The sequence below is a fragment of the Sylvia atricapilla genome, chromosome 26 (assembly GCF_009819655.1).
Source record: "Sylvia atricapilla isolate bSylAtr1 chromosome 26, bSylAtr1.pri, whole genome shotgun sequence".
In the NCBI taxonomy this organism is placed as follows: Eukaryota; Metazoa; Chordata; class Aves; order Passeriformes; family Sylviidae; genus Sylvia; species Sylvia atricapilla.
The window spans coordinates 3,626,702-3,651,928 of record NC_089165.1 but is presented as its reverse complement, the minus strand read 5'-3'; the positions used below and the strand labels follow the sequence as shown (position 1 = coordinate 3,651,928).

General features: G+C 51.0%; 2 long non-coding RNA genes across 2 annotated transcripts; one reads left to right on the top strand and one right to left on the bottom strand.

Moving 5' to 3' along the window:
- LOC136371905 (uncharacterized) lies at window positions 1-25,227 on the bottom strand. Its single transcript, XR_010745417.1, has 3 exons — window positions 25,005-25,227; window positions 11,307-11,373; window positions 1-95 (listed from the first exon to the last, which is right to left on the bottom strand). It is a non-coding gene; the product is annotated as an uncharacterized lncRNA (long non-coding RNA).
- On the top strand, window positions 22,590-23,123 carry LOC136371811 (uncharacterized). Its single transcript, XR_010745405.1, has 3 exons — window positions 22,590-22,609; window positions 22,855-22,874; window positions 23,015-23,123. It is a non-coding gene; the product is annotated as an uncharacterized lncRNA (long non-coding RNA).

The window sequence follows — 25,227 nt, the reverse complement described above, 5'->3', positions numbered from 1 at the left end:
CACCTTCCTACTGCAGAGCAGTCTCAGCCTCCCCAGTCCCCGATCCCGGTGGATTCCTGGATTTCCTTGGATCTTCCTGGATTTTCCTGGATTTTCTGGGGTTTTCTGGGATCTTCCTGGATTTTCTGGGGTTTTCCTGGATTCCTCCTGCCAAGGAAAACAGGGAATTCAGCCCCATCACCCCAAGTTATTGCTGGAGTTAAAATTTGGGATATTGACCCCCGGGGTGGCAATAATCAGGGCTTTGATTGATCCCCAATTATCCATTGGGAAATCAGGGCTGACATTGATTTATCCAGAATCAGAACAATCAGAATAACGACACGGGGACAGAGGAATCTCTTTTCCTGATTTTATAATCAGGATGAGGGCTGGGGGAAATATCTGGGTCTGAACTGAATTTTTGGGGTTTTTTATGGGGGGAATAAAGAGAAGGGTTTGTGTCATTTAGGGGGGAAATGAGGAGAGGGGTTTGCTCTGTTTTGGGGGGAAATGTGAGGAACAGGAGACATTTAGACCATTTTTGGGGGGAAATGTGAAGAACAGGAGAGGTTTTTTTCCCTTTTTGGGGGAGGAAATCAGGCAAGGAGAGGAGTTTGTTCCATTTGGGGGGGAAATGTGAAGAATAGGAGATGTTTGACCTATTTTTTTGGGGAAATGTGAAGAATAGGAGAGCATTTGACCCGTTTTTGGGGGAAATGTGAAGAATAAGAGAGCATTTGACCCATTTTTGGGGGAAATGTGAAGAACAGGAGAGTGTTTGACCTATTTTTTTTGGGGTGAAAATATGAAGAAGAGAAGGAGTTTCCCCCATTTCAGAGGAGAATGTGAAGAAGAAAATAGGTTTGCCTTGTTTTTTAGGGGAAATGTGAAGAACAGGAAAGTGTTTGACCCGTTTTTTTGGGGGAAATCAGACAGGGAGAGCTGCCTGCACCATTTCTGGGGAGGAATGTGAGGAAAAGGAGGAATTTCCCCATTTTTGGGGTGGAATCTGAAGAGTAGGAGCTGTTTTGTCCCATTCTGGAGAAGAACACGAAGAACAGGAGTTTGTATCATTTTTGGGGGGAGGAATATGAAGAAGAGGAGGAATTTGCCCATTTTTGGGGAGGAATATGAAGAAGAGGAGGATTTCCACCATTTTTGGGGAGGAATCTGAAAAAGAGCAGGAATTCCCCCATTTTTGGGGAGGAATATGAAGAAAAGCAGGATTTTCTCCACTTTTTGGGGTGGAATATGAAGAAGAGGAGGAATTTCCCCATTTTTGGGGTGGAATCTGAAGAGTAGGAGCTGTTTTGCCCCATTCTGGAGAAGAACACAAAGAACAGGAGTTTGTATCATTTTTGGGGGGAGGAATATGAAGAAGAGGAAGAATTTGCCCATTTTTGGGGAGGAATATGAAGAAGAGGAGGAATTTCCCCATTTTTTGGGGAGGAATATGAAGAAAAGCAGGAGTTTCCCCTATTTTTGGGAGGGAATGAGGGGAGGGAGAGGTGTTTGCCCCATTTTGGGGGGGGAATATGAAGAAGAGGCAGAATTTCCCCATTTTTGGAGTGGAATCATAAGAAGAGGAGGAATTCCCCCATTTTTGGGGGGGAATATGAAGAAGAGCAGGAATTCTCCCATTTTTGGGGGAGGAATATGAAGAAGAGGAATTTCCCCATTTTTGGGGAGGAATCTGAAGAGTAGGAGCTGTTTTGTCCCATTCTGGAGAAGAACACAAAGAACAGGAGTTTGTATCATTTTGGGGGGGGAGGAATATGAAGAAGAGCAGGAATTCCCCCATTTTTGGGGAGGAATATAAAGAAGAGGAGGGTTTCCACCATTTTTGGGGAGGAATATGAAAAAGAGCAGGAATTCTCCCATTTTTGGGGAGGAATATGAAGAAGAGGAGAAGTTTCCTCTATTTTTGGGTGGAATATGAAGAAGAGGAAGAATTCCCCCCAATTTTTGGGGTGAAATATGAAGAAGAAGAGCAATTTACCCCATTTTTGGGTGGAATATGAAGAAAACAAGTTCACCTCACTCTTCCTGTGGGGAGTGAGGAAGGAATACCCCAAACCAGCAGCAGCATTTGCATCCCCCGGGGCCGACTGCAGGACATCCCACCCCCATCCCTGTGCCTGCCCCGGGCTCAGCACATCCAGAGCAGGTCGAACTTCCAAGAAAACCTCCTGCGGGAACGAGCTGACCTCGGCAGAGTTCCCAAAACACAAAAACAAAACCCCTCGTGCCTCTTCGCAGTCTGACATTGCTCAACCCGGCTGAAGCCAGCGGAGGATTCCAACAGCCCCTGGGAGCTGAAACCTGACCCCGCTCGTTTTCCCGGCTCCAACACAAACAGGAATTTTGTTTTCGTTTGGTTGGGTTTTTTTTTTTTCTAATAAAGGAGTCAAACCCACGTCAGTGATTCTGGGCTGAGGTTCCTTTTGCCTCCTCCTCCTGCTGTGGTGGGTTCAGGGGTGAGGGATGGTAAAAAAAAAAGCAGTTTAAAGGTTGTTTGGGTAGGGTTGGGTTTTTTTTTGTTGTTGTTGTTTGTTTGTGGGGTTTGTGGTGGGTTGGTTTTTTTTTGTTGTTTTTGTTTTGTTGTTTTTTTTGGAGGGGGGTTGGTTTTTTTGGGTTTGTTTTTTTTTTGGTTTTGTTTTGTTTTGTTTTTTTGGTGTTGGTTGTTTTGGGGTTTTCTTTTGTTGTTTGTTTTGGGGTTTTTGGTTTTTTGTTTTTTTTTTGTACGGATTTCACGTTTGTGGGAATAAGGTGAAGACAGAGGAAAAAAAAAATTTGGGGCAGGTCAGGAGAGCAAAAAGGAATTGGAGATAAAGGCAGCAGGGTTGGAACTGCCCTTGGGATGGAGCTGGGACAATCCCCGAGGATCAGGGAATTCTGGAATTCTTTGGGCTGGGAGCAGCTTTAAGCCACTTGTCCCATTGTCCCTGTGGAACTGGGCACCTCCAGCCAAATCTGGAGCTCCACGGAGCTCTTCCCCCAGCCCCTGGGCTCCTTGGGGGAGGATTGAGCAGGATTTGGGATGGGAGGGATGGGAAAGAGCAGCTGGATGATGAGGATCACTGCTCATTCCGGCTGGAGCAGTCCTGATGTCCCTCAGAACTCCACAAAGGACCCAAGAGGATGGGAATTCCAGGGAATTCATCGTGCAGCTGATGAAGGAGGAGGCAGGAGCAGGAGTGTGGGCTGAGAGCAGCGCCTGGGAGGTTCCAGGGGCAGGGAAAAGCACCAGGGATTTGGGGGGAAGAGGTGATTTGGGCAGCAATCCTGATTTCAGAGGGGTTTTCCAGCCACCCTATCCCATGGAATCAGCTCCAGGCTGCAGGAGGGCTCCACACAAACCACGCCAAAGCCAGCCACCTCCAAACCCACCCCAAACACATCCTAAACTCATCCTAAACTCATCCTAAACCCATCCTAAACTCATCCCAAACACATCCTAACCTCATCCTAAATCCATCCCAAACCCACCCCAAACACATCCCAAACTCATCCAAAACCCATCCTAAACTCATCCCAAACTCATCCCAAACCCATTCCAAACACATCCTAAACACATCCCAAACCCATCCTAAATCCATCCCAAACCCATCCCAAACCCATCCTAAACCCATCCCAAACCCATCCTAAACTCATCCCAAACACATCCCAAACCCATCCTAAACTCATCCAAAACCCATCCTAAACTCATCCCAAACCCATCCTAAACTAATCCCAAACCCATTCCAAACACATCCCAAACCCACCCCAAACACATCCTAAACCCATCTCAAACACATCCCAAACTCATCCAAAACTCATCCTAAACTCATCCCAAACCCATCCTAAACCCACCACAAATACATCCTAAACCCATCCGAAACCCATCCTAAACTAATCCCAAACCCATTCCAAACACATCCCACATCCATTCCAAATCCCACCTCCAAACCTATCTCAAAGACATCCCAAACCAACTCCAAACCCATTCCAATCCCACCCCAAACCTACCTCAATCCCATCCCAAACTCACTCCAATCCCATCCCACACCCCTCATCCAGGCCGTTTTCCCAGGGCATTCCCACACCCCAGAAACCGCTTCCAAACAAGGGAAAACTTCCAGTGAACCCTTCAACAGAAGCCCCAGGATTTTCTGGCTTCCCCTCACTGTAACTGGCCCAGCACAGGGGCAACTGGCTGGGCTTTGGAAATGGTCCTCAAAACCAGTTCTGAGGAAAAATCCCAATTCAAACCCAAAAAAAAGCCCACCTGGACCATCAGGTTCAGAAAAACCTGCACAGAGCTGCTCCATGGCTTTTTTGGACTAAGAGGGTTCTCCACACTTCTGTTCGTTTTGGTTGATGCTGTTCATTATTTTTATCATCCCTAAAACCTTTTCTTTTACCAAGCACCTCCAGAGAAGTTGTCTGGCCGTTGTTATTCAGCTGCAGGCCAAATCTGAGATCTGATAAATGCTCAGGGGCTTTATTTCGCTGGGTCTCAGAGTGTCTCAGTGACATTGGCCTGGGGCAAGTTCCCCAGAGCGAAAGCAGATTTCCTTTCCTGCTCCCGGGGAGCACAAAGTGCTCACCAGACACTGCTGGATCTGGAAAACAACTTTATTTCTTTGTTTCAGCTGCTGCTGCTCCAAGACAGACACATCTGAGCTGTCCCAGGAATCACAGCTCCCCCCTGGGGGCGGCAGATTTGGGAAATGGAATTAATCCTGCACTAAAACCGGTGCAACTTTGGGCAAATGGAATTAATCCTGCACTAAAAAAGGTTCAATTTTCGCTTTAGAGCCCTGCAGGGAGCTCAGAATTCCTTTGGGATGCAGCAGCAGCACCAAAGGGAACAGGGAACAGGGAACAGGGAATGATCCCACCTTTGGCTCTGCTGCTGTTCCCAGCCCTCGGGATCCCCGGGAGGGAAAACAAAACTCAGCACAAAGCTCGGCCCAAAGCTCAGCCCAGAGCTCAGCCCAAAGCTCAGCCCAAAGCCCGGCCCAAAGCTCAGCCCAAAGCTCAGCCCAAAGCTCGGCCCAAAGCTCAGCCCAGAGCTCAGCCCAAAGCTCAGCCCAAAGCTCGGCCCAGAGCTCGGCCCAAAGCCCGGCCCAAAGCTCGGCCCAAAGCTCAGCCCAAAGCCCGGCCCAAAGCTGATCTCAGCCGCTGGAATCTCTGGAATCTCTGGAATGGCCTCTGCCCCTGTCTCCTGCCAGCCCCTTCCCGCTGCAAAGGCCGGGAATGCCACATTCCACAGGCTCCTGCTGCAGCCAGCTGGGGACAGAGCGGGGACAGGACTGGGGACAGAGCGGGGACAGGACTGGGGACAAACTGGGGACAGAGATTGGGGACAAACCAGGGACACTGATGCCCCTGGGACAGTCTGGGGACAAACCAGGGACATTCACTGGGGACAGAGCGGGGACAGGACTGGGGACAAACTGGGGACATTCACTGGGGACAAACCAGGGACACTGATGCCCCTGGGACAGTCTGGGGACAAACCAGGGACATTCACTGGAGACAGAGCGGGGACAGGACTGGGGACAAACCGGGGACACTGAGGCTCTCCTGGGGACACAGACTGGGGACATCCCAGGGACATGGACCAGGGACAAACCAGGGACACTGAGGCCCCTGGGACACGGGCTGGGACAAAGCTCTGCCACCTCCCCACGGAGGGCAATTCCTGCTGGGAATGTCACACTGAGAGTGGGCAAAGTCCTGCCTGTGCCCAGCTTCTCCTGCCTGTATCCCGGTTTTCCTGCCTGTATCCAAGTTTACCCAGTTGCATCCAGGTTTTCCTGCCTGTATCCCAGATTTTCTGCCTGTATCCAGGTTTTCCCAGCTGTATCCAGGTTTTTTTGGGGGAGGGTTTTGGGATTTTTGGGGGGTTTTGGGGGGATTTTTGGGGGTTTTTTTGGGGAACAGCTGCTGCAGCCAGCACTCATTCCCTGTGGGAAGCTCATTGGGAATTCGGTGCTGGCCAAAAGGCTCTGGAATATTTTTTTTTTTCAAGCCCTAAAAAGGGGAAGAATCAGAGGAGAGGGAAGCAAAAAAAGGCTCTGGGGGATTCACAACCTCGGGGATCTGGAAATCGCTGGGTGGGACCTTAAAGGGATCCCAGCTGACATCTCAAAGTCTTCCCAAAGGCAAATCCTGCCCCTGGGAGGAATTTTGGGATTCACACACCTGGGCACAGCTGGATCCGTGTGGGGAAAGGTGAAATTCCAGGAAATAAATCAGATTAATTCAGTTTAAGCACAAAAACACCTCGTGGGTCTGAGGAAAAAGAGCAGCACATTTCCCCACCTGGGATACTCCAAGGGGATTTTTTCCCAACCCAGGAATTGTTTTTCCTCTGAGCAAAAGAGGAAATAAAATAAAATAAAATTAAAATAAACCCTGCAGGCAGCAGGAATTCACTCCTGACAGGAAAAGATTCCTCAGGAAATAATAATAATAAAAAAAAATTCCTCAGGGTTCCAGCTCTGCTCAGCCAAATCTCCTAAAACCCTTCCAAAATTCCAGGGATCCTCAGGACAAGGGAACAACAAGACTCATTTCAGAGCTATTTTTAAAACTCTGAGAGGTTTTTTAATTTTTGCTTCTGGGGTGCCAATTTCCAGGAGTTGTTTGGAAAATGAGATTTTACAAAGGTCCTGAGGCTGAGGGAACAAACTGTGCTGGGGCAGCAGCTCCTGTGCTCGGGACACTCCGGGGATGGATTTGACTTTCCAGCTTCTTTTTGTCCAAAACGACCATTAAAAAATCGCCTTTTCCTCCTTTTGGAGGGTCAAAGAGCAATAAAAATCATTTAAAAATCTGTGTTTAAATGCTCCAGTTTGAGCAAATGTCTGTAGCTGTTCCAAGGAGATCCAAGCAGAGACAATCCCCTGCCCTGATCCAGAGGTTTAATGGAATTATTTCAGCTCAAAGTCTCTGCCAGGATCCAGAGGGGAACTTTTGTAGCACTGAAAATGTCCTAAAACAGCAGGGATTTTAAAATCTACATCAAAAGCAGCAGGAATTGTAAAATCCACAAAAAAAAATCCCAAAAAAACAGCAGGGATTTTAAAACCTACACCAACAGCGTCCCAAAAAGGGCAGGAATTTTAAAATCCACCAAAAAAATCCTAAAAAGGGCAGGAATTTTAAAATCCACCAAAAAAAAATCCTAAAAAACTGCTGGAATTTTAAAATCTACACCAACAACATCCCAAAAAAGGGCAGGAATTGTAAAATCCACACACACCAAAAAAAAAATCCAAATAGGGCAGGAATTTTAAACTCCACACAAATAACATCCCCCAAAAAACGGCAGGAATTTTAAAATCTACACCACCAAAACCTCAAAAAACGGCAGGAATTTTAAATTGCACCCCAACAACACCCCAAAACCAGCAGGGTTTTTTAAATTCCACACCAAGAGCATCCCAAAATCGGCAGGAATTTTAAAATCCACACAAATAACATCCCAAAAAACTGCAGGAATTTTAAAATCCACACAAATAACATCCCAAAAAACAGCAGGAATTTTAAAATCCCACACAAATAACATCCCAAAAAACAGCAGGAATTTTAAAATCCCACCCAACAGCAGCAGGAATTTTAAAATCCACACCAATAACATCCCCAAAACCAACAGGAATTTTTTAAATCCCACCCCAACAACCTCCCAAAAAATTTCAGGAATTTTCAATCCCACACCAGTGGAAAAGGATCCAGCTGAGGGGGAATTCCTGACATTTCTTGTTTTATTCCATCCCATTCCTGGAGTGGCCCTGGGAGAAGGAATTGCCTTTGCAATGTTCAGAGAGCAGCTGAAAGCTCCAGAATTATCCCCCAGAGCTGCTCCAACAATCTGGGAATTTCTCCAGGAAAAAATAGCCAATATCAAGTTGTTTAAAATCTCTTTTAAAAAAAAATCCCCATAAAAATAATCCTCATCTACCAATCCTGGCTCCAAATGAATCCAGGGAGGGAATATTCCCATTTTTTCCTGCCCAACTGGGAATTTTCTCCACAGGGAAAAATCCAGGAGAGAGGATTTGGAAGGAAAGTTTGGATTTAAAGTGAAATTAAGTGAAATTAAGTTTCACCTCAGAGCAACTTTTTGTGAGGTTGTTTCAATGTGGTTGGTGTTACACAAGTGCTCTCAATTTTCCAGCATCAGCCACTTTGAACAGGTAATTAGTGAGGGAATTAATTGTCTTAATGAGGCCTGGGAAATGGGGTTCAGTCGTGGTTCCTGGGTCAGGGCAGCTCCACTTCTGCATGAGCTGAAGCACCAAAAAAATCCCCCCAAATTCTAAATTATCCCCCAAAATCCCCCCCAAAAATATGCCCAGAAAAAAAAAATCCCCCCCAAAATCCCCCCAAAAAATCCAAAAAAATCACCCCAAAATCTCCAAATAATCCCAAAAAAATCTCCAAAAAATCCAAAAGAAATCCAAAAGAAATCCCAAAAAAAATCCCCAAAAAATGGGATTTGTGTCGGGAATAGGGGGAGAATTGAGAGCGTGGAAAGGTGAGAATCCTGATTGGCAAAACAAATAGATTTAAAAACGGAGAAAAAATCAGGATCAGGAGATCATTTGGATGGAAGAAAGCTCCAGAGCTGCTCTTGTCCCTGCCGTAAAACCCAGCAAATTACCCAACAACTGCCCCAAAACCCCAAAACCCCAAAACCCCAAAACCCCCAGAGCTGAGCTTCAAACCCTCCTGAGCCTCGGGGCTGGAGAAATTCCCCTTCCACACTTCCAGAAAAACCTCGGATCAAAGATTTGCTCTGAGCTGGAACTTTCATACCACAAGAAATTACAACAAGAACCTCCCTGAGTTCTCTGTTTTGGGGTTTTTTTTTTCCCCATTTTGGGGTGGTTTTTTTCCCCATTTTCCTCCTGGTTTTGGTGAGACCTGTCCTGTTCTCTCCTAGATTTATATTTTTTATGGATTTCTCCAGCCCTGAGTGCTCAGGGCTCTGAGCTGGAGCACCAACATTTCCCACAACAAATTACAACAAAAACCTCCCTGAGTTCTCTGTTTTGGGTTTGGGTTTTTTTTTTTTTCCCATTTTGGGTTTTTTTTCCCCATTTTCCTCCTGGTTTTGGTGAGACCTGTCCTATTCTCTCCTAGATTTATATTTTTGATGGATTTCTCCAGCCCTGAGTGCTCAGGGTCCCTCCCCTCTGACCAAAGCTTTGCTCTGAACCGGAGCAGGAACTTTTCCCACAACAAATCACAACAACAACAACCTCCTCGAGTTCTCCATTTGGGTTTTTTTCCCCATTTTGTTTTTTTTTTCCCCATTTTGGTTTTTTTTCCCCTTTTTCCTGCTGGTTTGGATCAAACCTGTCCTGTTCTCCCCTAGATTTATATTTTTGATGGATTTCTCCAGCCCCGAGTGATCAGGGCTCTGAGCTGGAGCACCAACATTTCCCACAACAAATTCCAACAACCTCCCTGAGTTCTCTGTTTTTTGGGGGGTTTTTTCCCCATTTTCCTCCTGGTTTTGGTGAGACCTGTCCTATTCTCCCTAGATTTATTTTTGATGGATTTCTCCAGCCCTGAGTGATCAGGGTCCCTCCCCTCTGACCAAAGCTTTGCTCTGAGCTGGAGCAGGAACTTTTCCCACAACAAATCACAACAACAACAACCTCCTCGAGTTCTCTATTTGTTTTTTTTTTTCCCTCTTTTCCTGCTGGTTTGGATAAACCTCAGCCTCCCACATCCTCCTGGAGGACACCCCAAGTGCACAAATTAGGGCAAAGTGACGCAAGTGGGACAGGGAAAAGACTTTTTTTTTGTGTGTGTGTGTTTTTTTCTTTTTTTGTGTGTTTTTCTTTTTTTTTTTTTAGGGAAGTGAGGGAGAGGAAACGCTGCCAGGGACTCAGGGAAAGCAGCAGCGGTCACATGAGTGTGTCCGGGCCCCAAAAGAGCTGCTAATGAGTGTGTCAGTTAATTAGTCAGCTCGCTGGGATGAGGAGCTCACGCAGGGCTCCACCAGGGACACAGTGCCCTCTCTTGGCCACTCCAAAGCCGATGGAGCACAAAAAACCGGCTGGAATCTCCTAAAAACCATGGAATTTCTGCCCAAGGAACCACTCTGACCTGGTTATTCCTGGAAGGAACAAGGGAACACTCCTGGAGCTGCTGCTGCTGCTGGGGCAGGTCAGTCACTTTGAACAAGCTTTGGGTGTTCCTATCGAAATTTGGATTTTTTTTTTTTAATGAAGGGTTTTGAAGAGGGAGGATGTTGGAGGAATGAAGGGGTGGTGATGTGGTGTCACAGAGGGGTTTGGGAGGGAAGGGATCAGCAAAATCCAGGGGAAAGGATGGGATTGAGAAAGGATGGGATTGAGAAAGGATGGGATTGAGAAAGGATGGGATTGAGAAAGGATGGAGTTCAGAAAGGATGGGATTCAGAAAGGATGGGATTCAGAAAGGATGGGATTCAGAAAGGATGGGATTCAGAAAGGATGGAGTTCAGAAAGGATGGGATTCAGAAAGGATGGGATTCAGAAAGGATGGGATTCAGAAAGGATGGGATTCAGAAAGGATGGGATTCAGAAAGGATGGAGTTCAGAAAGGATGGGATTCAGAAGAACAGCTCCAGTTCAGGAGCAGCTCACCCACATCAGGGCTTTGGGTGTGTCCCTGTGAGGGCAGGGACATCAGGACACTGCCACCTGGCACAGGTGACACTGGGCAGCGTGGCTGGAGCACCCTGGGGTGGGACTGAGGGGGGATTTGGGGTCCTTTCCCCAAAAATTCTGGGTGGGAAATGCCCTGATCTGACACTGGATGGCTTTGGGATCTTTCCCATCTGAATTTTGGGTGGAAAATGCCCTGATTTGGGGCTGGATGGGTTTGGGATCCTTAAAACCCAAATTCTGGGTGGAAAACGCCCTGATTTTGTGCTGAATGGGTTTGGATCCCTTTTTACCCAAATTCTGGGTAGGAAATGTCCTGATTTGTACCTGGATGAGCTTTGGGATCCTTTTCTACCCAAATTTTGGGTGGGAAATGCCCTGATTTGGGGCTGGATGGGTTTGGGATCTTTCACATCTGAATTTTGGGTGGGAAATGTCCTGATTTGGGGCTGAATGGGCTTTGGGATCCTTAAAACCCAAATTTTGGGTGGGAAATGCCGTGATCTGGAACTGGATAGTTTTGGGATCCTTTCCCCCTGAATTTTGGGTGGGAAATGCCCTGATCTGGAACTGGATGGTTTTGGGATCCTTTCCCCCTGAATTTTGGGTGGGAAATGCCCTGATGTGGGGCTCAGGAGGTGTTGGGCTGTCTGTGGGTGCTGCTGGCACTTACCTGGGCAGGTGTCCCCACCTCCTGTGGCACTCAGGGCACTGCAGGGGAAAAGGACAAAATCTCCTACAAGAAAAGAAACGGGGAGAAAGATCCTTCAGAAAGGATCCTGCAGGGAATTCCTGCTCCTCTCAACACCTGCTTTGAGCCCAGCAGCTGAAGCTCCTCACACCTTTTCCCATTTTTTCCCTTTTTTTCCCCATTTTCCCCTTTATTCCCCCCTTTTTTCCCCATTTTTCCCCTGTTTTTTTCCTCATTTCCCCCGTTTTTTCCCATTTTTTCCCTGCTGGAATCCAGTCCATTCCAGAACTATTTAAAGCACCTCACACCTTCTCCCCTATTTCCAGTAGCCCTTTTTTCCTCATTTTCCCCGTTTTCCCCTTTCTTTCCCTGGTTTTCCCCCATTTTTCCCCTGTTTTCCCCTTTCTTTCCCTGGTTTTTCCCCATTTTTTCCCCTGTTTTCCCCTATTTTTTCCCCTTTTTTTTTCCCTGCTGGAATCCAGCCCAATCCAGACTGATTTAAATCCACCCAGCCACAGCAGGGCGTGTCCTTTGGGGTGCTTTATTTACATTTCAATATAAAGGACCTGCCTTTCAGAGTTTTTTTGGCAGGGGTTGAAATCCTCAAGTCCTGAAGGAGAGGTTCAGTGAGGAAGGGGCAGGTGGCACCTGAGGTGGAGTTCTCTGTGCTCACCCGTGGAATCTGGGATAAAAAAATCCCGGTTTTTACCAGCTCAGACCTGCCTTTGAACACATCTGTTCCCAAAGAGATTTTTTTTTTTTTGGTGGGTGGAAAGTGTTTCCTGAGGAGTCTGGCAGCTCCAGGCTCTGCAATTCCACTTCTGAGGCTGAAGGTGGCTCCATGGGAATGAGGGATGTCATCCCTGTGCTCATCATCTGTCAGCATCCATCCAGCCAGGGAAACATCCCTCCACCATCCATCTGTCTGTCTGTCCATCCATCCATCATCCATCTGTCTGTCTGTCTGTCCATCCAGGGATCCACCCATCCCTCCATCATCCCTCCATCCATCTGTCTGTCCTTCCATCCATCATCTACCCATCCCTCCATCCCTCTGTCCATGAATCCATGGATCCATCCATCCATCATCCATCTGTCTGTCTGTCCCATCCAGGGATCCACCCATCCCTCCATCATCCATCCATCAATCCATCATCCATCCATCATCCATCTGTCTGTCCTTCCATCCATGGATCCCTGCATCCCTCCGTCATCCATCCATCCATCTGTCTGTCTGTCCATCCATGGATCCCTCCATCATCCATCCATCAATACATCATCCGTCCATCCATCCCTTCCTCCCTCCATCCATCATCCGTCTGTCTGTCCATCCCTCCCTCCACCCATGGCTCCATCCCTTTTCCCTCTCCCACCTCCCAGAGCAGCCCCAGGAGTGGAGACACAGCCCCAGCTCCCTGCACCAACCCCGGGGATTTGTCAGGGGCTGAAGGGAGCAGCTCCATCCCCGACATTCCCCAGGCTGGGAGAGAGCAGCTCCCACCAAACAAACCGGGAAAAAAACAACCTGAGCCACTCCCGGGAGGGAAAGACACGGAGAGGGACGGAGATGTGAGGAAAGGAAGGGGAGAGGAAGGCAGGGAGCTGCAGAGCTCCATCTCCTGCTCCTCCCCACAAGCAGCCAATTAAAAAGCCCACACACTCAATTAATTCCAGTTCCAGGGGAGCTGGAAACACAGAGCCACTGTTTAGGTTCGGGAAAATTGCTGCGTTTCTGTTCCTTTGTCAGGTGGGGGAGAATGACATCTGCAAAAGGGGGAAAGGGAGGGAAGGGAAAGGGGAAAGGGGAAAGGGGAAAGGGAAAAGGGAAAGGGGAAAAGGGAAAGGGGAAAGGGGAAAAGGAAAAGGGGAAAAGGGGAAACGGGAAAGGGGAAAGGGGAAAGGGGAAAGGGGAAAGGGGAAAGGGGAAAGGGGAAAAGGGAAAGGGGAAACGGGAAAGGGGAAACGGGAAAGGGGAAAAGGGAAAGGGGAAAAGGGAAAGGGGAAAAGGGAAAAGGGGAAAGGGGAAAGGGGAAAGGGGAAAGGGGAAAGGGGGAAAGGGGAAAAGGGGAAAGGGAGCAGAGTTTGGGCCCCAGCACAGCAGAAGCAAAGGAAACTCAGGGATTTCAGGGAAGGGTTTGAGGACCTGAGGAGCCTCATGCCCATGGACAGGGCACAGATCTGTGCAAAAATCCCAAAGTTTTCCCCCCATCCCAAAGTTTTCCCCCTATCCCCATGTTGTCTCCACACCCCAAAGTTTTCCCCCATCCCGATGTTTCCCCCCATCCCAGCCCCTCACAACTTTCACACCTCCTCAGTTCCTTGTTTTGTCTGAATCAAGTGGCCAGGATGTGGTTAAGGAGTTTTGCTTCCCTAAAAAAAAAAAAAAAAAATAACCCACAAAAAAACCCAACCCTTCCTTCCTTCTGGAACCTTCCACTCCTCCCTGGGAAAACACCTCTGATAAAGGCCAGCCCCAGGATTTGTCAGGCTCCAGGGTCAATATCCCAGGCAGGGTTTGTTCCCATCCCAGGCTTCCAGCAGCAAAACCCTGGAGCAAAACTCTGTTCCCAACAGAGAAACCCCCAATCCACGCTGGAATTTTGTGGGGATAAACCCCCGCGGGGAGCAGAGAACACAAATTATTGTCCTGAGGTTTTTAAATCGCCTGGAGGGGACACAGGTGACACAGCCGCCCTGGGAGGGGACACAGGTGTGCTGGGGCACATCTGGATGAGGTGACAGGGGTTCCAGGTGTGCTGGGGCACATCTGGATGGGGACTCCAGGCTGTGGGCACACACGAGGAGCAGCCGAGGGCTCCAGCTGGGACCTGAGGGGACACTCAGGGGACACTCAGGGGACACTCAGGGGACACTCAGGGGACCTGCAGCTCCCAGCTGTGCCCTCTGGGACAGGGCCAGGAACTGTGCCAGGGGGATTTGGGATCCCAAAAAAATCTCTTTTGGAACAGACGTGTCCAAAGCCAGGCCTAAGGTGATAGAGTTTTTTTATCCCAGATTCCAAGGATGGGCACAGAGAAAACCTCCTCTAATGCCACCTCCTCACCCTCACTGAAACTTTCCTCTGAGGACTTTTAGACTTTTCTCCTTTTCTCCTCAGTAAAACACCTCTTTTGGAATAGATGTGTTCAAAGTTGGTCTAAGTTGATACAAACTGGGGTTTTTTTAATCCCAAGGATTCCAAGGACGAGCACAGAGAAAGTCTCCTCTAATGCCACCTGCATCATCCTCACTAAAATTCCCCTTGAGGATTTTTAGATTTCACTCCCCTCCCAAAAAAACCTCTTTTGGAAGAGATGGATTCAAAGCCAAGTCTGAGCTGATAGAAATTGGGATTTTTTATCCCAGATTCCACAGGTGAGCATGGAGAACTCCACCTCGAGTGCATCATCCTCACTAAAACTTTCCTCTGAGGACTTTTAGATTTCACTCCCCTCCTAAAAAATCTCTTTTTGAACAGACGTGTCCAAAGCCAGGTCTAAGTTGATACCAACTGAGATTTTTGATCCCAGACTCCACAGATGAGCACAGAAAAAAAAGAGAGATCCCAGGATCCCGGCAGGAACGTGGGATTGCAGCTCTCCTGGTGTCATCCTCACCCCCAGCCCCACCACCAAACCCCCAAAGGGCTCAGCAGCAGCACCAAAAACCCTCAGAATTCCCCCAAATCCTGCCCCTAAGGAGATCCCTGCAGAGGGATTATTTATAGGCCTGGATCAGAGCAGGATCTGCTGGGAATGCAGGGACTGGAGCAAACCAGAGCAGGATCTGCTGGGAATGCAGGGACTGGAGCAAACCAGAGCAGGATCTGCTGGGAATGCAGGGACTGGAGCAAACCAGAGCAGGATCTGCTGGGAATGCAGGGACTGGAGCAAATCCCCGTTCCTGGGAGGTGACACATTCCTGGCCTCTCACTTCCCAATCCATTGTGGGGTTTTTTTTTTTTTATTTCCCAGCACATTTGGAATAGATGGATCCAGCTCTAGCTATAAATATATCACACAGAGTTTCTGCAGCTTTAGCCAGCTCTGCTCCTGGAATTCCTTCTCATTCCCACTTCCTCCAGGCTGATGGGAATGCACACAGGAATTAGGGACAAGGATTAATTAATTAAATCTCGATTTCCTCCTCCAACCAGCAGCTCCACAACCACCTCTGAAACGGGGATAATGGTGTTCTCCTGGGAGGATTTAACAGCCCTCATCATCCTCCATTTCATTTCCACAAAACCTCCCAAAAACCGGATTTTTCCTTCAGATAATCCCACTAAAATTGGCTAAAATACAGAAAGAAAATAACAGATTTTGTTTTTTTTCCAGCTCCTGCAATTGACAACCACCCAGAGCAAGGGAAGAGGAGAAAACATTCAGGAAAATGCAGATGTGGACAAAAGCTTTTCCCATCTGCTCCGGGCTGAAATGGAAAGTGGCCAGGCCCAGCCTTATTCCCACCCAGCCAATTGTGGTTTATTTTTCTCCCCAAAGGCCCAAAACCCATCCCCTGGGCAGCAGCAGCACTTGGAGCAGTCCCAGCAGGAATCCAAGCCCGTCATTTCAGCAGCCTGCACACAGCAAACACCACGGAGGGAAGGAGGGTTTGTTTGGGCAGGGGACAGGAGCTCTTCAGAGGACGAGATGAATAAATCAGGGAGAAAAAAAAAAAAAAAACAACAAAAAAGGGTTTAAAAGAGGCACGTTTTGGGGAAGAAAAGCAGCTGGAATTGCAGGGGGGATGTTGGGCAGGGAGAATTTGTCCCTGGAATGGTTCAGGAGGGTTGGGATTGCTCCCTCCTGCCCTGGCTGTGAATCCATTTCCTTCGTTCAGCCTCCCATAAAAACTTCCTGCCCCTCCACCGACCTTCCCCGAGAGCTCTTCCCTCTCCAGGCTGCCAAAATCTCCCTCTGGGAATCCCTGTGGAATCACAGCCACCTTTTATTATCCCTAAAAACAAAAAAAATTTACCTCCAAACCACTAAATTTTAACCAAACGCAGCTCAGGGACTCCGCCAAGTTTTCCTGAACCGCTGGAAAATGTGGATTTTTTTTTTTTTTTTTTAATTTTTTTTTCTCTCCCTGGCACCAGGGATGCACACAATGCATCTGCTCTGGTGGTTGACAACCCCTCTTCTATTTCAGGAATGCTCATCCGCAGGTGGAATTGGATTTCTGTTCCCATGACTGACAACACAACTCCAAACCCGGCCTATGGCAGCTGCTGCTATTTTCAGCCCTCTGCCTCTCTCCAGTATTATTCCAAAGGTGAGAACTATTTCCAGAGAACACCAGAAAACAGCGTTTTTTCTTCACACCTTAACAGAAAAAAAAAAAAAAAAAAAAAAAGGGAAAAAATAAAATTTTGGAAGGTTTTTTTTGCCCCAGGGCGAAGAAATCTCTGCAGCAAAGAGCATTAATGAGCTCGTGGAGTGGCTGGGAGTGTTCAAATGGAATTAAAGCCCCTGTTGGAATGGGGAAATAGCCTTAAACTGGGCTGCCATGAAGATATTCCTCAGCAGCAGGCAGGGAAGTGCTGATTCCCTCCATCCTGGCAATGCAGGGATGGGAATTGTCTGTATAAACTGACATAAATCCGAAAAAAAAACCGGCAAAAACGGGATGGAGCCGAGGGGATATCACAGGTATCACCTATCCCAGGTGCCTGTGGGATTTGGGGTTACACCACAAAAGGTGCTCACAAAAACCAAAGATCCTCCCCCCAGCCCAGAGGGAACGGAGCCCCGGGGCGGCTCAGCTCCTGGGGAAGAAAAGGCGAGGGTGGGATAATGAATGTTCACGGGTTAATTAGCGATCAGCCCGAGGAGTGATGGCATCAGGGAGAGGCTCACACCCTGCGCTGAGCTCCCACATGCCCAAGGTTTTGGGGATCTCGGCAGCTCCATCCCCAGCCTTCTGCAACGTCCCAAAATTCCCTTCCCAGTTCTGCTGGGGGGTGACACGGCCGGGATCAGCCAGGCTGCACTGCAGGCTGCACTGTCCCCTGCCCTGTCCCCACCTCTGTCCCCAGCCCTGTCCCCAGCTCTGTCCCCTGCCCTGTCCCCTGTCCCCAGCCCTGTCCCCAGCCCTGTCCCCTGCCCTGTCCCCTGCCCTGTCCCCTGTCCCCAGCCCTGTCCCCACCTCTGTCCCCTGCCCTGTCCCCAGCCCTGTCTCCAGCCCCCTGTCCCCAGCCCTGTCCCCAGCCCTGTCCCCTGCCCTGTCCCCACCTCTGTCCCCTGCCCTGTCCCCAGCCCTGTCTCCAGCCCCCTGTCCCCTGCCCTGTCCCCTGCCCTGTCCCCTGTCCCCTGCCCTGTCCCCACCTCTGTCCCCAGCCCTGTCCCCTGTCCCCAGCCCTGTCCCCAGCCCTGTCCCCAGCCCTGTCCCCTGTCCCCAGCCCTGTCCCCAGCCCTCTCCCCACCTCTGTCCCCAGCCCTGTCCCCAGGCTGTCCCCAGGCTGTCCCCTGCCCTGTCCCCACCTCTGTCCCCACCTGTCCCCTGCCCTGTCCCCTGTCCCCAGCCCTGTCCCCAGCCCTGTCCCCAGCCCTGTCCCCTGTCCCCGGCTGCAGGGCAGGAATTGTCCCCGCTCTCCCCATGGAGCTGCTGCCCCGGGACTGCCCCAGAGTCGGTCCCGGGGAGAAACGGGGTTTTTCCTTCACCTCCCCCAAAATCCCGGGCCTCTGCTGCCTTTTCCCAGAAATGGGTTTGCAGCGAGGTCCCCTGTGTGACAGGCACGGGACGGGCGGTGGAGGCACCAAAAACGGGATTTGGGTTGGGAAAGAGCTCTGGGATCATCAAATCCAGGATCCTCACCTTGTCCCCAGCCCAGAGCTCCAAGTGCCACCTCCAGGGGACCCTGGGACACCTCCAGGGCATTCCTGGGACACCTCCAGGGATGGAGACTCCAAACCTCCCTGAGCAGCTCTTTCCAAGGTTTAACAACCATTTCCATGAGGAAATTCCTGCTCCTGTCCCACCTGGAGCACCCTGAGGCCGTTCCCTCCTGTCCTGGTGTCCTCTGGGAGCAGAGCCCCGACTGTCCCCTCCTGTCAGGGCCTTGGGGACATTGGGGATATTCCCTGATCCTGCTTTGCTCCAGGCTGAGCCCATTCCCAGCTCCCTCAGGAATTCTCCACCTCCTTCCACAGGAATTCTCCATCTCCATTCCCAGCTCTCTCAGGAATTCTCCATCTCCTCTCTCAGGAATTCTCCATCTCCATTCCCAGCTCCCTCAGGAATTCTCCATCTCCTTTCCCAACTCCCTGAGGAGTTCTCCAGCCCTTTCCCAGCTCCCTCAGGAATTCCCAGCTCTCTCAGGAGTTCTCCAGCCCTTTCCCAGCCCCTTTTCCCAGTTTTCAGCCAGCCCCGGCAGGAGGAGCATCCTCATCCCGGGGATGTGGGAGCGCCAGGAGCCAGCTCAGCTCAGAGCCCCGGGACAAACTGGGGACAGACCAAGACCAGTCTGTGATCACGCTGCTGCCTGCGCCAGAACCTCTGCTGGGAATGTCTGGAGCATGGAATTGTTTCCCAAAAAACCCCCTCAGCCTGCTGCACAGCTCCAGGGCTGGAAAACCACGGAATGGTGTGGGCTGGAAAAGTCCATCCAGTGTCACCTTCTATTCCCAGCCTGGCCAGGGACAATCCCAGGGAACAGCAGGAATTTTTAGGGGAAGCAGCACCAAGATTCCAGCTGGAAGGAAAAACCCTGAGAGATCTCAGATGGTCCTAAAAGCAGCCAATGGATCAGGATTCCACATCCCAAACCACGGGAATGTCAAGGTTTCATTGGGATCAGAGCAATTCATCCTGCCTGAGGATGGAATCCCGTGGATCTTCCCACAGGAAAAATGGTCCCCAAAAGCTGCCTGGAATCGCTGCCAGCTCCTGTGGATGCCTGGAAATGCAGCACCTGCAGCTTCCTGCTCACACTCCTGCATCCTGCACCACCCAAAGTGCCGAGACCACGCTCAGGGAACAGAATTCCCAAGCTGGAAACGCCACCAGGAATTCTCAGCCTCACCACGAGGTCTTGCTGTGATAAAACAACAAAAAAAGGGAATAAAGAGCCTCTCCCAGGCCTTGCTTTTCTCCCTGATAGAGAAGTTTGCTGAAATTCCCCACATTTGTTTGGGAATTGCACCACCACTTGCTGTGAGGAGCGGCCGGGGCCACGTCAGGATTTATGGAGCATAAACACCGAGCCTTTGCCAGCGACAAAAAACAAAACCAAAGAGAGAAGTAACTCCGAGTGGAGGAAATGAAAAACAAAAAAACCTCCCAAAAGCAGCTCCTGCAGAGAAATCCTCCTGCAGTTCCCAGCTCGGGATGAGCTTTGGAGGGGTTAAACCACACCAGGAACGTTGAAATCTTGTGTGGTTTGAAATCTTGGGCGTTTTTCTAACTGCAGATGAGGCAGAAATGGACAAAATGCCTCCAGGGCTGGGAAAAAAAAAAAAAAAACAACAAAAAAATCCCTTTCTAAACTATTCTATAGATTTAAAAATAGATTTGGGGTTTATTTCCAGAGGGGACAAGTCGGGAATAAAACAAAAAAGCTTTTTTTTGGGTGGGGGGAGGTTGGCAGAAGGTCCATCCTCAGTTGTCACCTCCCTGCTGTCACCTGAGGGAATCTCCTTCCCTCTGGAACCAGGGCTCCTTTTGCTGCTCCTCCATTCCCACCAGGAGGAGAGGATTTTGCAGATAATTCACTTTTCCAGCTCGCTTTCTGAAAGATGAAAACCAAGCAGGAGCTGCCGAGGTTTCTCAGCTTTTGCAGCTTCTGAAGAGCCACTAAAAATCCACCTTGGAGCGGAAATTTGGGGAATGTTTCCAGCTGCACTGACCCAACCCAGACTGAAGTGCTTTAAAACTCCTTCTTGTCTGTCAGGAGAGGGAAAAAAAAAACAAAAAACCACAGGACAAATTATGAAAAAGCACAAGCCTTTAACTAAATTTCCTGTTTTGTGTCTCGGCGTTCAGCAGCGTGCCCGAATTTCCTCTTCTCTTTTTTTTTTTTCTTGGTTTTATTTTTTTTTTTTTATGTCCTTAACGTCAGGGCCAATCCCTTCCCAGCCCTTCCACACCAACCTCACCCTGAGCTGCTGGAGAGTCCAACCCCGAGGGAATTGGGAAGGAGCAGCTCAATCCAGAGCTCATTCCCAGGAAAAAAAAAAAAAACCAGGGAATTGTTTTCCTTTAAAACAAAGCTTTGATCCCACTCAGAGCCCCCACCAACGAGAATTCATCCAGCTGAATTTATCCCCACGACCACTTTTTTAGGTTTAGGGTGTGGTTTTTTTTTTTAATGAATTTGTGGCTGCTCAGGTATTTTAGAGGAAGAAAAAAGTGGGATTTTTGGACCAAGACACGACATTTCAGAAGGTGATTTTTTTTTTTTTTTTTTTTTGTGGGGGGATTTAAACTGGGGAGCGTTTTGTGAGGAGTCCCTGGGGCACAATGGCCCCTTTGTCCCCGGGTTTGTCACCCAGGCCCTCTCTGGCACGGCCAAAAGCAGCACAGATGATACCAGTGGGGACCAAAAGCAAGGCCTGAGCTCTGCCAGTTCTCTGCATCCCAGCAATTTATTGTCAAGTACAAATTAAGTGGGCAAATCTCGGACTAATTAATATTTAAGACAAAGCTTTCTCTCTCTGCCCAGCTCGGCTGCTTTATTTTTTTTTTTTTTTTGTCTGAATGTGACAATGGGCAGGCAGGGAACTGGATTTATGGTTTTGGTTCTGTTTTCCCTTCCCACTTTGTGGAAAAGCCAAAGGAGAGGAGGATGAAGCAAAAAAACAAAAAAATAAAAAAATCACCTGGCAAGAGGTGAGGAGGACAGAGACACCCTGAGCAGAGACCTTGGGAATCCAGGATCCAGCTCCACAGAGGATTTCTGTGGTTACACCACCACAGGAACCTCAGGATGCTGGAATTAGAGGCTTCCACCACTTCAGGGACTCCAGGATATTGGAATTAATCACTTCAGGAATCCCAGGATGTTGGAATGAGAGGTTTCCACCACTACAGGAATTCCAGGATTTGGGAAATAAAGATTTCCACCTCTGCAAGAATTCCAGGATATTGGAATTAATCACTTCAGGAATCCCAGGATGTTGGAATTAGAGGTTCCACCACTACAGGAACCCAAAATACTGGAATTAATCAGTTCAAGACCCCCAGGATATTGGAATGAAGGGTTTCCACCACCTCAGGAATCTCAGGATCTTGGAGCACTGAGGGGTTTCCACCTCTACAAAAATTCCAGGATATTGGAATTAGAGGTTTCCACCACTACAGGAACCCCAGAATATTGGAATTAATCACTTCAGGAATCCCAGGATCTTGGAGCACTGAGGGGTTTCACCTCAAAGCTCAGCAGTGGGACCTTTCCATCCAGGCCAGGCTGGAATTCTGGCTGGAATCCTGGGGCAACGTGGGGCAGTGCAGATGTCCCTGCCTGGGACTGGATGGGCTCTAAGGTCCCTCCAACCCAAACCACCCCAGGAGATTCCTGGTGACCTCAACTCCTCTGGTTTCCCATAAAAACGAGGAAAACAACACTTCATCCACGGCCTCAGGCAGCTCCCTCACTTAGCTCACATCAGCACAGACACTATATTTTTATAAATCACTTTTCCCCTCTCTCACTCTCTTTTCCCAGGCACAAGAATCCCCAAACAACCACAGAATTCCCCCCGCTGCTTTCCCAGGTTTTTGGGTCCCCACCCCCTTTTCCCACCCCTCTGGCAGCTCTGCAAACCCCTGCAGAGCTGCACTGGGGCTTACAGATCCAACCCAGCCCATCTTTCCACCCTGAGCTCATGGTTAGGGCTGAAAAGGCAAGAAAATGATTTTTTTTTTAAGTGCCAGCTCCTCCTGAGGGTGCCCCAAACAGCTTTCCCCACCCGCTGGCCACTGCACAAGTGGCCACTTGGAGCTTTCCATGAACCAGAGCGTTCCCAGGGCGATCATTCCGGAGCTGGAGCTCGTCCAGGCGCGGCTCCAGCGGGGCAGGGACAGCCACCATCCCCTAACAGCCAGGGGACAGCCAGGGGACTGCCACAGAACCAGCCTCTGCCAAGGGGCAGAGTCTCCTCTGGAGACAAGTGCAGGCAGGAGAAGTGGGGATCCCTCGTTAGGTTAATGAGCTGCAGGGCTCAGGGACACTCTCCAGCTCCAGGGGACACCCCCCAGCTCCAGGGGACAGTGACAACCCCAGGAGGGCTCAGTGACAACCTCGAGCTCCAGGGCATGGTGACAAGCCCAGCAGGGCTCGGTGACACCCCACAGCTCCAGAGGACACCCCTCAGCTCCAGAGGATGGTGACAATCCCAGGAGGGCTCAGTGACAACCCCAGGAGGGCTCAGTGACAACCCTGACCTCCAGGTGACACCCCCAAGCTCCAGGTGACAAACCCCAAGCTCCAGGGCTTGGTGACAAACCCAGCTCCAGGTGACAATCCTGACCTCCAGGGCACAGTGACAAACCCCAGCAGGGCTCAGTGACAACCCCGAGCTCCAGGTGACAAACCCCAGCTCCAGGTGACAAACCCCAGCTCCAGGGCTCGGTGACAAACCCCAGCTCCAGGTGACAATCCCGACCTCCAGGGCACAATGACAACCCCAGGAGGGCACAGTGACAACCTCAAGCTCCAGGGCTCGGTGACAACCCCCAGCTCCAGGTGACAATGCCAGCAGGGCTCGGTGACAAGGCCAGCCCCAGGGCACGAGGCAGGCGGGCAGATAAGGCCGGCGGGCAGGGCAGGGGACAAGCAGGGGACAAAGCTGGGTGTCACAGCTCCCCTCCGGACTGGGACCAGCTCAGCTCCGGGGACAGCGCTGGGTGATCGAGTCCTTCAGGGAATCCAGAGATGGGGACAGCAGCAAAACGGGAACGGCACCAAAACTGTGCCAGCCCCGGCAGCCCCTCCACGGCAGCCACACAAAAGAGTCATTTCCATTCGTGTCACAGCCACAGATGGCAGGAGGAAACCTCCGGGGACAATCAGCTCCCTCTAACCCTATTGATCCAGCTTTTTTTCTTTTTTTTTGTGGGTAGGAAGAGCCTTTTCTCCTTTTTTCCCCCCCGTTTTTCGCCGCGAAGGAAGGGGATAAATGGTGGCTACAGAGTCACAGACTCACGGGAAGGATTTGTTCTATGCTCACGGAGCTGAAGGCTCCAGGATGTGCTCACCTGCCTGTGGATATCCCTCCCAGCAGCGACACAAAGACCTGTGGAGCCTCCCGGGGATGGAGGCCCGAGCTCAGCCCTGAGAAGCCACGGCCGGGCTCTGAAAAGCTGCAGGAAACCAAAGAATCCCCCCGAAAAGGCCTCGAGTTCACTCGGATTCAACACGGAGTTGCTGACTCCTGTGCTCTGGTCACACATCGGATTTTCCCCCGGTCGGAGTCACCCCCATTGGACGTGTCCCAAAAGCTCACAAAGCTGGAGGGTGCCAGTTTTCCAAAAAAAAACCCTATTTATCCACAATAACTTCCTCCAAGCAGCAGCAGAGGTGTCTGAGAGCAGCCACAGCTCCAGCCCAGCCCCTTTGGCTTTGCTTTCAGGCCACACCTGATGGCCACAAGCCCAGGACGGAGGCAAATATCAGATTTGTACCCACAGCTCCAAATCTCTGCTTCTCTGCACTTCTCCAAGTCCTAAAGGACGCCCAGCTCCCCATCGCACACCTCTAATCGCGAGTGAGGAGCAGGAGACAGATTTCTCTCTCTCTCTCTCTGCCTTTGTCTGCAGCACCCACTTACCTCCTCTACACCTCGATAACACAAAACCCAGCTCCTGCAGCCAGCCCTCCTTTATGTAACCCACACAATTCCCGAATCCTGCCGGGATCCTGCCCGCCGCTGTCCTGGGCCGGCCACGGCTCCTCTGCTGGCCGAGCCAACCCTCAACTGGCCGGCGGGAAACAAACAAGTGAATTATGCCGTGTTGGGGGATTCTCCCCATCTCCTTTTCCCCCTAAAAAGCCAGCCTGTGTTTCCCCATTAAAGTCAGCCAGCCTCTCAAGCAGCTGGCACTGAGCCGTGCCCCTCATCGATTCCTTGTCCCTTGTCGCCTCACCCACCCAGCGAGGCCCCTCGCCATGGCACCCACCCTCAGCCCCTCACCCATTTAATTCCTTCGCCCCACAGAGGCGGAGAACAGCCCCAAACCCCGCGGCAGCCCCTCTGCGCCCCCGAACAGCCCCGAGCCGTGTGCCGGGCCCCGCGGGGACCCTCAGCGCTGTGCCAGGCTCCAGCACCGCCCTGTGCCCCCCCGGAGCCCCGAACGCCGCCCAGCCGGTCCCCGGAGCTGCCCGGGGGTTCTCCCGGCCCGGCCCGGCTCTCCCCGAGCCCCCGGTGCCCTCAGCCCGCTCCGGCCCCTCAGTGCCGCCCTCCAGCTCCCCACAGCCCCCCGCCCCCGGCCCTGCCCGGCTCGCACCGCCCTGCTGAGGCCCCCCGCCCCTCTCCCCATGCCCAGACCCCCCTCACCGTCCCCGGAGCCCCCTCACGCCTCCCCCGGCCCGGCCCCGCCGCCCCCCCTCCGGCCGGAGAGGGGCCCCGGGCAGGGCCGCGCCGGGGCGGGGGCTCCGCCAAGCCGCGGCCTGAGCCAGCCGGGCGTCCCCTCCCGCCGTCCCCGGCCGTCCCGCCCCGTTCGCGGCGGTTCCTCACCGGTACCGGCGGCAGCGGGCGCGGCGGGCGCGGAGCGGAGCCGCCGCCTCAGACACCGCGCGGCGCAACGCACCCTGCTGGCCCGCGGGCGGCGGTGGCCCCGCCCCTGTGGCCTGACGGACAGCGCTTGCAGCCAATGGGAGCGCTCGGAGCGCGGGCCGCGGGGGGAGGTCCGGCTGGGGGGCGGGGCCGGGAGCGGCCGCCAAGTTCGGTTGCGGCGGCG